At 46.3% G+C, this 10,758-nt stretch overlaps 1 pseudogene; it reads right to left on the bottom strand.

Moving 5' to 3' along the window:
• Window positions 1-8,437: 8,437 nt before the first annotated feature.
• LOC133774272 (small ribosomal subunit protein uS5-like) lies at window positions 8,438-9,412 on the bottom strand (annotated as a pseudogene).
• Window positions 9,413-10,758: the final 1,346 nt, after the last annotated feature.

Here is a 10,758-nt window from a genome sequence, read left to right as displayed (position 1 = left end):
GGAGCCTGGTTTTCAATAGGAGACCCATGCTTGCCTCCACCATGCTTTTTCCAACCCATGACCAACTGCCAGGTTTGGATATTAATTTAGGTATTGAGTGTCCTCCAAAGACTCCTGTGATAGAGACTTGGGCCCCAGGGAGAAGCTATTGAAAGGTGATGGAAACTTCAGGAAGTGGGGTCTGGTTAGAGGTCCTTTGTCAAGGGGGTGTGTACTCAGAAGGCAGATCTGAGACAGTTATTATAAAAGCCCCAGTTTGGATCTAGTCTCTCTGCTTCCGGGTTCACTATGCGATCTTCCAAACACTCTAGCCCTTGCCAGCTGCCACACTCACAGGGGCCAAACCAATGAGGTGGCTCAGTCTGAGGCTTAAACCTCCAGAATTGTGAGAGCCTTTCTTTGTGAGTTACTTCTGATATCTCACTGCCATGACATAAAGCTAACACACATACAAATCAGAACTCAAATGTCACACAGGGTAAAGGTGATTCCTTTTTACATGAAAAGATATATAAAGGGGGTCCATCATGTTCTAAATTGTCCTATGACATTTAAATACTGATAGCTTATTCAAAATTGTCTACATGCTGATTTTCAAGAAAAACTGACAAGGAAGATCATTGGCATAATTTTATTTTTATGAAAACTACTGTTTAAAAATTTTTATTCTCCTAACACAAACAGGACATTTTTACCCACAGCATGTATCGGAACAAGTATTTTATGACAGCCTGAGGTTCACACTTCACTTACCTTTAAAGTGAAAACTACTTGCTTTTTCCTATAAAAGGAAAAAAATCCCTAAAATTACTCTAGATGTTCTTAGCCATTAGGACAATTCACAGTGGAAAACATGAAGCTAGGCAAGCCTTCAGGCTGTCCTCAAATTCTCTCACTCTATGACTCTACCCTCAAACTATCCCATGCCCTAAAGACACACATGTCTCAGCCTCCTCTTCACTTGGTTTTGTAGAAGCCCAAGCCTAGACACACATATTCTAAATAAGCAAAATCATTCTCCTGAATCCACCCTTTCGGGGCTCCCTCCTACTTAGTGCTGGTCCATGGCTCCCTAGTGAACAGCCCTCTCTCTCATACTCATACACCTCACAGCTGCACCTTGCACCATGCTCTTGTCAAGCAAAAATCCCACAAGTCAGCTTTTCCCTTACCCCAATCAAAATTGATCTGTCTACTATTCCTCTTGTTCTGGTCTTGGTGAAAATTGATGTGATGTGGTCTTTAGGTTCCTGCTGGTAGATGGCAGTGTGTTTTTTTAACACCAGGGTGAGGTAAATCTTCCCCAAGGTCTTGATTCCAGTCAGTGTAACTTCCTAAGTGCTGTCATGTTGTTCATTCTACCTGTTATCCCAACTGTCTTCCACTAACCACTACCCACCATCTCCTTCCGGTGCCCCAAGGAAGCAGTGTGGAGGAGACAGAAAGTGCTAAGAACTCAAGGAGCAGACCCTCTGCTCTCCAGCAGTCCCTCTGGATTCTGTCCCTGTGCCTTCTCCCTGGCAGGGCCATGGTGATGTTTCCTAGCAGAAGAAAGAATCACACAGTGCAACAGAAACCACCCTGTCAGACATGGAGCAAATGAGAGGTGCAGGAGTACACAGGTGCATAGACTCTCAGGCTCACCAAAATCAAGCCCAGCCTGCCTTGCAGTGCCCTGACAATTCCACGGAGACCTTGTCCCATTGGATAAAAAATTACTCCTATTACCCATCATTCACTGCCTCTGAACAGAGGCTTTTTTCTTTTTAGGAGGGACTCAAGGTGGGGATTTCAATTGCCTGGCAGGCTGGTGAATGTTTAAATGTATGTAATATTTTTGCAAATCTTTGTCCCTATTTCAAACTACATATTTTTTTAATTTATTTGACAGATAGAGTTAGACAGTGAGAGAGAGAGAGAGAGAAAGGTCTCCCTTCCGTTGGTTCAACCCCCCAAATGAACCCGGCGCCCATATGGGATGCCGGCGCTGCAGGCGGAGGATTAACCTAGTGAGCCACAGCACCAGCCCCTCAAACTGTATTTTTTTTTAAAGTTTTATTTTATTTGTTTGAAATGCCACATTAAAGAAGAGAGAGGAATAAATAGCTAGATCTTCCATCCACTGGTTCACTGCCCAAATGGCTGCAATGGCCAGAGTTGGGTCAGGCCGAAGCCAGGAGCCAGGAACTTCTGGATCTCCCATGTGGGTATAGGAGCCCAAGGACTTGGGCCATCTTCTGCTGCTTTCTAGGAACATTAGCAGGGAGCTGGATTGGAAGTAGAGTAGGGCCGGCGCCACGGCTCAATAGGCTGAACCTCCACCTGATTCGCTGGCACCCTGGGTTCTAGTCCCAGTTGGGGTGCCGGATTTTGTACCGGTTTCTCCTCTTCCAGTTCAGCTCTCTGCTGTGGCCTGAGAAGGCAGTGGAGGATGGCCCAGGTGCTTGGGCCCTGCACCCGCATGGGAGACCAGGAGGAAGCACCTGGCTCCTGGTTTTGGATCAGCGTGGTGCGCCGGCCGCATCAGCCACTTGGGGGGTGAACCAACGGAAAAAGGAAGACCTTTCTCTCTGTTTCTCTCTCTCTCACTAACTCTGCCTGTCAAAAAAAAAAAAAAAAAAAAAAAAGGAAGTAGAGCAGCCAGGACTCTAACCAGCACCCATTGGGATACTAGCACTGAAGGTGACAGCCTAACCTATTATGCCACAATGCATAATAATTAAATATTTATTTTTATATATTTGAAGGGCAGAGAGACACAGAGCAAAGGTAGAGAGATATCCCACCCACAGGCTCAGTCCCCAGATGCCTGCAACAGCCAGGGCTGGGACAGGCTGAAGCTAGAGGTCCAGAACTCTATCTAATTGCACCACACGGGTGACAGGGACACAAGTACTGGAGCCATCACTGCTGAATTCCAGGATGCACAAGAGCAGGAAACTGGAATTGGAAGACAAGCTGGGATTTGAATCCTAGCGATCTGACATAGGATGTAGGTGTCCCAAGAAGTGTCTTAACCAATATGCCAAATGCCTGCTCCTCAGACAATAATTTTTATGTAGTCTCCCTCACTCTTACTTTCAGAGTACCCAGCTTCAGTCCAGAGAGTCTGCTGTGGGTATGATGGGCACAAATGGCATTTCAGGACTTCAGCAAGTACCCCTGCAGGTTCTCTGTGGCAAGGTCCACTTGCTCAGTGGCAGAGACTGAAACTGCTGCTCTGGGTCACTGGGTTTTCTCATTCATGAGGTCAGCATCTCCTAACCTCTCATTTCCTATTTTATTCTAACTCCAGTTCTTGATAGTGAAACAGAAGCACAATCAGATTCCCCAATTTGACAGACAATTCAGATTCCAGCCTCTTGACCTGCTAAAGAGTCAATCCACAGTGCAAAGATTGACATAAGTAATTTAAAATAGTCTGGGTTCAATCCACATATGTACAAGCAGGCAATGGACCCAGCAATTAAGATGCTGCTCTTGGGATGCCTCCATACCACACAGGAGTGCCTGGGCTAAGCTCCAGCTACTCTCCATCCTAGCGGATGAAAACTCAAGTACTCGTATCCCTGCCATTCACATGGGAGAACCAGATTGAGTTTCTGGCTCCTGGCTGTTGCAGACATTGGGAAGTGATAGAAGATTTTCCTCTCTGTGTGTCCTTTTCTCTGTCATCCTGCTTTTCAAATAAAATAATAAATCATGCTTTTAAAAAAGAAATAGGTTAACTGATTTTACTAATATATTTTACCTAGTCTAATATGTCCAAATATTACCATTTCTTTTTCTTTAATAGCTGAGGCTGGGTACTCTATTTTTAAAAATTATTTATTTTAGGGCGGCGCCGCGGCTCACTAGGCTAATCCTCCACCTTGCGGCGCCGGCACACCAGGTTCTAGTCCCGGTCGGGGCACCGATCCTGTCCCGGTTGCCCCTCTTCCAGGCCAGCTCTCTGCTGTGGCCAGGGAGTGCAGTGGAGGATGGCCCAGGTGCTTGGGCCCTGCACCCCATGGGAGACCAGGAGAAGCACCTGGCTCCTGCCATCAGATCAGCGTGGTGCGCTGGCCGCAGTGCGCCTACCGCGGCGGCCATTGGAGGGTGAACCAACGGCAAAAGGAAGACCTTTCTCTCTGTCTCTCTCTCACTGTCCACTCTGCCTGTCAAAAATAAATAAATAAATAATTATTTATTTTACTTATTTGAAAGGAAGAGTAAGAGAGAAAGAGGGAGAACCAGAGACAGAGAGAAATCTTCTATCCAAGGTTCAATCCTCAGACTGTCTCAATGGCTAGACTGGACCAGACAGAAGCCAGGAGCCAGGAGCTTCATCTGGGTCTCCTACATGGGTGGCAGGGGCACAAGCACTATGGACATCTGCTACTGCCTTCCCAGGCACATTAATAGGAAGTTGGACTAGAAGTGGAACTAGCACTCAGATGGGATGCTGGCACCCCAGCTGGCAGCTTAAGCCCCTCTGCCATTACACCAGCCCCAAATATGACCATTTAAACATGGAATCCATATAAAAACTGTTGAGATTCTATATTCTTCTGTCATACTCAGTTTTTGAAATCCTGTGTGTGTCTTATACCCATAGTACATCTGTATTTGGACTAGCCACAAGCAGGTAATCCAGAGTCACATGTGGTCTAGTGGGTATCACATGGAACAGTTAATTGTAGAAGCAGCATGGCATGACGTTGGAGGTCACCCAGCCTGACGCATTAATATTGGAACTAACAGAAATACAGAAAAATTGAGTACATTTCCTTGTTATACACTAATTCGTGGATGAGATACAATTAGAATGAAACGGTCTTCACCATAACTCCTGGTTTTATCACAAAGCTGATAACAGAACTCAGTGCTGCCACTGCTCTGAGGCTCTTTTCTATAGGCAGTGCCCCCTATCCGTCTTACCTTCCTCATACTTAATATAAAGTCACGGGAAACAATCTGGCTGCAAACCAAGAACAGAGTCGTGCTGAGTTCCTCCATATCTCTCCACAGAGATGATACTTTATACTTGTCGCCCTTGTCCCCGAAACCTGTGGTTTCAACAAACCACTATGAAAAATTCTGATTCTCAGCCAACTGAGAATCTGATTGTCTAACACAATCTCATGGGAAGGTTTTGCAAAATTCAAACAACGGTTCCCTACCCAAGAATTTTGGTTTTTAGGTGAACTCATGTAAATTGTTAGTTTTTAAAATGGTAACCCAACTCACAAGACCTCACGCTGTCAGAGCCACTGAGTCCCCTGATGCCAGGCAGCACCAACCCAAGTCAGGAGCTTGACAAGTCAGCAGGAGGCTGGTCTTAAGCCCCATGAGAAAGGATGCCCTGAGCACTTCCCAGGGCAGGGCTACCTGGCTTCCTTTTCCTCTGAGCTCTATATCTGCTCCCAAGGACACCTTAGCTTCATTTCCTGCTTTGGCAGCCTCACCTGCGGTACTGTCAGAGCCAGCGGAGCAGGCAGGAATGCAGTGCGCAGGACTCTTCCTGGTGGCCATGGCTACCTGTGTGGCTCTTCAACCCTCAGAAGGTGAGTGGGGCACTGGCCATTCAGGCCTCCAGTGGAGGGGGTGACTCCCAAATCAGTCTTGAAGGAGTGGGATGGGGCAGAGCTCTTTATGTCTTCAGGCAGGAATTTTCAATGATTTCTGATTACCTACAAGACAATGGCATACATGTAAATTCTAAATCTCTGAGGAATTTCAGGAAGGCACCTTATTATAAGAGATAATTTGTGGCCGGCGCCGTGGCTCAACAGGCTAATCCTCCGCCTTGTGGTGCCGGCACACCGGGTTCTAGTCCCGGTTGGGGCACCAGATTCTGTCCCGGTTGCCCCTCTTCCAGGCCAGCTCTCTGCTATGGCCCGGGAGTGCAGTGGAGGATGGCCCAAGTGCTTGGGCCCTGCACCCGCATGGGAGACCAGGAGAAGCACCTGGCTCCTGCCTTCGGATCAGCGAGATGCGCCGGCCTAGGCAGCCATTTGAGGGTGAACCAACGGAAAAAGGAAGACCTTTCTCTCTGTCTCTCTCTCTCTAACTCTGCCTGTCCAAAAAAAAAAAAAAAAGAGAGAGAGAGAGAGAGAGATAATTTGTTTGGGCTGGCGCTGTAGTGTAGTGGGGTAAAGCCACTATCTGCAGTTCCGGCATCCCATATGGGCTCCAGTTCGAGTCCTGGCTGCTCCACTTCTGTTCCAGCTTGTGCTGCTGCCTGGGAAAGTAGTAGAGAATAATCCAAGTCCTTGGGCCCCTGCACCCATGTGGGAGACCCAGAGAAGCTCTTGGCTCCTGGTCTGCTGTGGCCATTTGGAGACTGAACCAGTGGATGGAAGATCTCTCCCTGCCTCTGCCTCTAACTCTGACTTCTAAATAGATAGGTAGATAGATAGATAGATAGATAATTTGTCAATTGAAAGATGAGGTCCTTATACATAAGTGCAACTTGAAGTAGCATTTCCTCTTCAATGGCAGAATATTAGAAAGTGGGCAGCCAGAGGTTGACATAAAGCCCATTATTTATATGCATCCCCCTTCCCCAACCTGCTAAACCTCTGAACACAAGTGTATGCCTTCTTTGGGGAACAGAGACTGGACCAAGGGGTACTGATTGGGTAAGCCGCAAATTTTCCCAGCAGAGTCAGCCCTGTGGATACAGATACCTGAAGCTTCAGTTTGATCTTTAGCAATGGGAGCAGGATGAAAGAGATTAAACATGCACATTAGATATGAGAGAATTTAAATTGTGAGTTTCTAGCACACAACTGGGAGACTGTAACTGAATCTGTACTGGACAGAATCTGCTCTACAGCAACACTCACTGTTGCATTAGGGAAACCCTAAATGGAGGTGCTCAACAATACTTGGCTGATGCCATCTTTTCTTGTGTTCTACCCTGAATAGATCTCTAAGTGCAGAGGCAGAATATAAATTTATTTGGTCTGCTTTTTAAGAAACTGAGCTATCATTTAAAAACAGAGATTTCACATATATACACTCATATGGACACATACAAATTGGATGTTAAAACCTCTATCTAAAAATCTAATTTGGCAACCACGGTTCATGTACACTAGCAGGAACTGGTCAGAGTGGACTAGCATCAGTCTTTTTCCTCTGAAGTTTGCTGTCTCATATTAATTGCTTGGCCCCTGTAGCTTTAGTGACTCCAATATGGTGCTCCAAGATACTGGGCTTAAGAAAAGGGAGAAAATATGGAGACCTTCCTCTTACTTTCTATCACTTTATCTTATCAGGACAAATACAAAAGTGTGTCATTTTCTATTTCCTGTAATTGTTTTTTCTGAAAAAATTAACATTGAAATTGGAAAAAAAAGATTTATTTTATTTATTTGAAAGGCAAAGTGAGAGAAAGACAGAGAAGAAGAGACAGAGAGGTCTTCTATCTGCTGGTTCACTACCCAGATGGCCACAACTGCTGGGCATGGGCTTGGCTGAAGACGGGAGCCAGAAGCTTCATACAGGTCTTCCATGGAGGTGCAGGGGCCTAAGTACTTGAGCCACCTTCCATTGCTTTCCCAGGCACATTAGCAGGGAGCTGGATGGAAAGTGGAGTAGCCAGGACTTCATCCAGCATCCAAGTGGGATGCCAATATCTCAGGTGGTGACTTTACCCACTGTGCCACCTACCATTGAAGTTTTAGGGGTCACATTCATTGTTTCTCAAAGGTCTGTGAACTAAAGCTTTACACCTAGTTTTTGAAACTACCAACTCACATTTTTTTTTTTATAAAGCTTTAAAATAAAGGCGTGCCTCCTGCCAGCTTTCTATTTCCAGCTGTCCTAATAGCAGCAGCAGTACCAGCACCTGCTGCCCTCCTGCAGAAAAGGGAAGAGCAGGCACAGGGCACAGATGGGACAGAGGAGGCTGTGCCATACTCAGGACCAAACTTCACATAGGACAGAGCCCTGGAAGGACCGCAAACGCAGAGGTGTTTGAAAAAGCACTCCGGTGATAAAGGGAGCTGAGGCCCAGTAGAGACCTTTGGTGCCGTCTAGGGCTTTAGTCTGGGCCACAGGAAAATCACATTTTCAGAAAAGCCCCATTTGCATTGAAACATAGTGATTTGGGTTGAAACACAAGAGGATAGTCCTCAGTCATGGAACTGAGGGGGCAACACCACTGCTTCCCACAGCAACCTCCCAGAGTGTCTGTGTGCCAGGTGCCCTGGGAGCTGGTGATTCAGGCTCCAGGCATCATTCGAAGGAGGGGGTGGGGAGGACTCAAAGATACAGGGAAGGAGACAGGCAATTATTGCTGGGGAGAGGGGACAGGGAAGTAGTTTGTGCTAGTTTGGGACTTTGGGAAACACATTTTGTGGTTTCAGATAGAAAGGTGTTCCATTATCTTAACCGTGTCTTAAATGGCACCCCAAACCGCTCTGCATAAATGAGGAAGCAGCCGACTCTATTCACAATTGTAAGACTTGGAGTCCTCCCAAAGGTAGGGCATACTCCACACCTGCTGACGTGGAGGCTGCCATAGAGAACTCAGCACTGAGTCCATAAACATGTCTACCATGCTGTTCCAGTGTCCCTGGGCTGGATTAAAAACAGGCTTATTTAACTTTATTTTTCTTGTGTAAAACCCTATATTGCAGCCAATGTTATAGCTTGGGTCCACTGCACAGACACCCTGGTCAGTGAATTCCTTATAGGGAGACTTGGTAAACACAGTCTCTTTTCAGAGGTTGGGGGTCAGATAGTCATAGGTCTTGGAGGTGGCATCAAAGGTGGCCCTGACAAAGTTGCCCAGGGTGGCAGTGCTGTCACTGGCTGTGCTATAGCAATCATCAGTACCAGTCATCAGTACTAGCTTCTTGGCTACAGGGGCCAAGATGATGTCAGTGGGGGGCAGGAAGGAGACCACCAACACAAAACCACAGGGTTGGGTCACCTTGTAAGGCACTGTGTGGGGCTGGTCGGTCTTGTTTTCCTAATAGCCTCTCTGAACAGGCAGAATTGAGAGCTTGGCCAGGATCATGGCCTCTTGGATGGTGGTGACTATCTCCTTTGAGCACTTCACATGCAGGCTGATATGGCCACTATAGTCCCTGATGGCAACAAATTCCTTTCCTGGTCCGCTGGAGAGCATGTGTCTGCTTTTGCACCATAATAATCTTTAAAAATCTTATGCTTGAGGAATGCCCCCAGGGAAGTCCAGGACAGGGAGAAAAGGCAGCTCTCCTCCAGGGGCTTGTTCTGCTTGTCTTGACCAGGCAGACCAGCTGTTGAGAGGGAGCCACTCCTTGTCCTCCGCCTCGCCTCTGTGAGCTCAGCAGCCCTGATTCTGCCCACTACCGCAGCCCTGGAGTCACCTGGCCTCCCACTCCAGGGCCCCTGGGCCTCCAGGCTCTCCTGGTGCTCCAGCTTCACCTGCCATTTGGTGTCCTCTCAGAGGAGAAATGCTTGGCTGTTTTCAATTGTACATTCAGATTAAGGTTCTGCCTGTGCCCAGCAGACACAAGTCAGGAGATTTTGCTACGCTGGCTCCCAAACAGTCTTCCCGATAAAGATCTATAGGAAGGGTATAGGAAAGTTCCTGTCACTCTCTGAAGACTCACAGGAATGAGCTGACATGACACATTAAATAGAAGAATGAAACAAATTTATCAATGTGCAAAGAGGCAGCACCCAGGAAAACCACACAAGTGTGATTACCCAGCAACCCAGTGTAGCTCAGAAGCTCACATGCCCTTTCTCTACAGTAGAGAGGGAGAATGGAGAGTGCAGACATTTCTGAAGGGTTGTAAGTGTCTATTAGGGGAACGAGTAAAAAGGACAGATACTATAGACACAGTTAGCTTTCCACATGATTCCCTGGAATTTGAATGGGTCTGAGGGACAGACTTTGTCTTGCAGTGGGCATCTATTCAGTTGCAGTTACTTTCCTTACTCTTCTTTTCCAACAGAGAAGATGAGATTTCAGGGTGGAGATGGAAGGCAACTGTATTCCCTTGTCTAGTCTGGTATTAACACAGACAAAGGAATTCCAGAGAGAGGGTAGAGATCTGACCTAAATAATAATTAGCCTTCCTTCAGTTTCTGTCCAGGTGTTCCCCAAAATTAACACACTACATCTTTATCCCCAAATTCTACAGAACTGTTAAGCTACTTAGATTCTAATTCCAAAAGCCAGTCATCATACCTATGATAAAAGAAAAACTTTCAGCTGTCCTAAATTTAATTACAAGGGCCAGAAAATGGAAGATTGGAGAGATAAGAGAGCAAATCAGCTAACAATTCTGCCTAAACCACCTCCAACAACAAATACAATTCCACATTCTGGAATGTACACCAAACCCCAGACCTCTGACCTGCTGGGCATCAAAACAGTCTCTTCACACCCACACCAATCCAGAAGCAACAAGTACTCCACATGAGAACTGCTCTCCTGTTCCAAAGCTTCCTTCCTATTTGCATTATTCTGTCCTTTTCATCTATAGCAACACAAACAATTTATGTCTCATGTTTCCCTCATGAAATTGTCATTATAAAAATGCTCTTTGGTCTGGGTCCAGTGAACACATTTCCAACTGCTCTCTAAGCTTGCAGCTAAGTTGTGGAAACCTGTCCTGGGACCCAGCCCTTTTTCTGACTAGCATCTCTAACAGTTCAATAAACCCTTTTGTTTCAAAGATGGCTCAGTTTCAATACTTTAGGTTAAACATTTATAATGTTGTATAGGCTTTTTGCCAGGAGCCAGGAGCTTTTTCCGGGTCTCCCATG

Source organism: Lepus europaeus, chromosome 15, assembly GCF_033115175.1.
Source record: "Lepus europaeus isolate LE1 chromosome 15, mLepTim1.pri, whole genome shotgun sequence".
Taxonomy (NCBI): Eukaryota; Metazoa; Chordata; class Mammalia; order Lagomorpha; family Leporidae; genus Lepus; species Lepus europaeus.
Note: the sequence above shows the minus strand (reverse complement) of the source record. Positions and strands in the feature narration are given on the sequence as shown.